Here is a 3,562-nt window from a genome sequence, read left to right as displayed (position 1 = left end):
AAATCATAGGATCCGTAACTTGTTATTAAATTTGCTACGGAAATTCTAATCACGATCCCAGTTTGCGTAATGCAGAGACAAATTATTGATGAAATTGATTCTCGAAATTATGTGGTTTTTTTTTCTACCAAATATATCCTAGATAGTAAATAATTTGATTAGAACCACTAGAGGTTAAAACTGTAATCAAGATCTTAAACGTTTAGCAAGGATAAAGTAGAGTGAAAATATGATAAATACCTATCAAGATTCTGGACAAGATAGGACAAAACTGATAGTTTATTATCATCATAATATTAGGAAGTTTCATATTTGAAAAAACGTAGAAAATTAGATAGAAAGAGAAAGAGAAACATACGTTAAATTGAAACGAATGAAATATAGAAAAATATAGAAAAAGAGAAAAAATGCAATGCAAAGCAATGAAAAAAAAAATCTTGTTGAGCTTAGAATGTAATAAGAATTAAAATTTTTTAAATAGAGATATTATTAATTATTTTGTTTTAGGTACAATTTTTAGCTGAATGAACTACAACTTCTGATTTATTTTTATATCAATAGGCATTTATTTTCAATAATATATATTATTTTTATTATAAATATATATATAATTGATTTAATTTTAATCATTTTTTAATCAACTTCGATGACGTTACGTAAGATTAATAATAAAAAAAATGGAATTGTACTGTCATTCACGACAAATGGCTGCGTACTTACACAATTATATGTGTAGACGATACAAATTGCAAAAAATTGTAAAAGAACTTCATACAAATAACGCTTACATGGCGACAGCAAAAGTTTTTAATAAGATATTTCTAAAATGCAAATCGCAAACGCAACAATAGCAATAGCACAATTAATCGATGTAATCTATTATCGATGTATCATTGAAAAACGTCAAACTGGAATAGCATAATGATATTAAAAAAGTCAGATCGAAGGCATTAATGAGTGGATTCTCCTTGATCTGAAATTTTTTTTTTGAATGCCCAGCGAACAATGTATGACCGGTATCTAAATTTATAACTTGCTCTTTATAGAATTCACAAAGAAATAAAACAAATAGATTATAAATTAAGAATGAAATAAAAGAATTCTTTTTTTCAGTTTTCAAAGCAGATCTTAGTGCTTAATAATATTCATACGTATATTTTACAAAAACTAATTACATTTTCAAATAATAATAGTAATACACGTTACTACAAATTATTTTCAGTTCTATAACTGCGTATCAATTCAGTTTGTCGGACTTGAAACACAATCATAAAGCGAAGCTGAAAAATAACATATCACAAATTACATTAAACACTTTAATAATGATGTTAATATATATAAACATGTTAAAATACTCCAAAGAATTTCCATCTATAATATAATTGATAGATAGATTAAATTATAATATAATTGATAGATAGATTATATCTCACATTAAATACGTTAATGATTTGGCAAAAACTCTTTCGCGATTTACCTTATACTATCGTTTCGCGCACGGAATCTACGTAATACTGCCACATAGTTGCAGTTTTAGAAAACGAATTCGAACGATCGCGAAGCGCATCAGGGAAACGGTCTCGTTTGCAACTCCGTGGACGAACGCGAGGTTTCCCTGCGAGCTCTGTTTATTTTACAAGGGGCGACGATAAGTCCTGCGAAATCGAATTCGTATGGTGCTGACGGGCATCCGCGCGTTTGAAGCATTTAACTCGAGGACCAGTCCCTCTTATTTGTTTAACTAAAATCCTCAGCGCCGTCCACTAGTCGCGCTTTCTCGAATTCTGGATCGATACGGCGAGAGCGACGAGCGATCGGCTCGCTAAAGTGGCGCGTGCGATGGACGAAAATCCACAGAGGAGAGACGAATGCCTTGTTGACACAAGTCGCATGAAAGATGCGCGCATTGTTGGCCGACGGTGGTATGCGCGACGTTCCTTTTGTGGACACTGAAACGCGAAACTTATGCGGCGCCCTGGACATCCAAATGGATCCCCGAAGTGTCAAAGCTCCTACACTTCCCGAGGATGCTTTTACGCCAATCCTTTTAAACTGTTCCACTTAAAGAATATCACTACAAACTGCTGACTGCTCTATCTCCACTTACTTCATGGACGATTAAATTCAAAAGTCTCGTTTTTAACTCTCCATTTACAACCATATTTTTACTTTCTCTATCTGTAATCTGGGTCTTTTTTGTTTAGCCCAAGTTTTCTCATTGCTTTAGACTTTTAAAAAAATGTGGAAAAATTCAGGGTTATTTTTCAACATCTCTATATTACGTTATCAAATAGTTGTTTGTTTAACTCAAATGTTAAAATCTTTAAATTAAAATTTGAGAAAAATGAACAAGAAACTTGAGAGTGAAATTCCGCTTATGCTAAAAAAAGATCCAGATCGCGGAAGAGTTAAGATACAATAGATAGATTTAGAATCCTTCTTCTCTGTTATGTCTAGAATCAAATGATTTGAGAAAGATCAATCTGAGAAAATCAATTTGCATCTTCATCTTTTACGAAGCCGTATCATTGCAATCTTTTCAAGAATTTCAGCAAACCCCTATCCTCCACAATTTGTTGGCTTATTTGTAGAAAGTTCCTACACGGTTTTGAAGAATAAAATCTAGTCCTCTTTCTCTCGTAGTACACTTGGAGACAGTTGTAAACTGAGAAATGCCGACGGGTTCTTCTTACCAATTAACAACAGTGCATTTTCGTCAACTTTGTAACGCGAGACCGACGCTCTCTCGTCGATCCCTAAATGGAGCTAAGATATCCATGGTCTTGTCGTTACAAGACCGATAAAAGCCTGGCGGACGTGACTCTTGGAAGGCGGAAGGAATAGCTCGTTAGGAGATAGGTTTTTATCCGAGTACAACATACAGCATACATCGTTCTCTCTTTCTTTTTCCTTCTCTTTCTCTCCGGAGTCGCTTCGTGTCGTGCTTCCGGCATTTATACACAAAACACAAGATTTTGATGAATATCTGATAACGTTAACTCTCGCGCGTGATTCTCCGACGTTCCTACAGATTTCACTCGCCATTTTTACAATCGGTGATTAAATAACAGGTGTAGATCGTACGTCTGATGTTGGTTTTCATGCCGACGATCGTCAGGGAGAACACGTCTTCTTTGAAAGTATAAGCGTCATATTCTATGAGAGACTACACACCGAGTCTCTCTGATAAATACAGACCCCTCGAAACTCATTTAACAGGCTGACAGAATGACTGTTTGCATTCGATAACTCGGTAACGTTTAGCAGACAGACTAACTGTCCAAGACATAATTCATCGAATGACTGAATTAATCAATATGTAGACGAAGTCCGCGAAGGCTTTTTGCTCATCTGACGAGCATGTAAATGTATGTAGATATATCAAACAAAATATTCCCTCCATTAACGAGGGTAAAATCGTTTCTCAAATTTCGAAAATGATTATTTCTGCGCTTATCTGCTACGATTGACATTTAATACAATATAATCACATTTTTGGATGTCCATATAGTTGTAGTGATGATTAAGGACTTTGCGAATAAAATCGTAATAAGGAAAAATT

At 34.2% G+C, this 3,562-nt stretch overlaps 1 protein-coding gene across 1 annotated transcript in view; it reads right to left on the bottom strand.

Moving 5' to 3' along the window:
* Nucleotides 1-3,562, bottom strand: part of LOC108749923 (homeobox protein Nkx-2.4-like) — a 40,316-nt gene that overhangs the window by 34,338 nt on the left and 2,416 nt on the right. The window lies entirely within an intron of this gene.

This window comes from Trachymyrmex septentrionalis, unplaced genomic scaffold (genome assembly GCF_001594115.1).
Source record: "Trachymyrmex septentrionalis isolate Tsep2-gDNA-1 unplaced genomic scaffold, Tsep1.0 scaffold32, whole genome shotgun sequence".
In the NCBI taxonomy this organism is placed as follows: Eukaryota; Metazoa; Arthropoda; class Insecta; order Hymenoptera; family Formicidae; genus Trachymyrmex; species Trachymyrmex septentrionalis.
The sequence above is the reverse complement of the archived record's forward strand: the minus strand, read 5'-3'. Positions and strand labels throughout refer to the sequence as shown.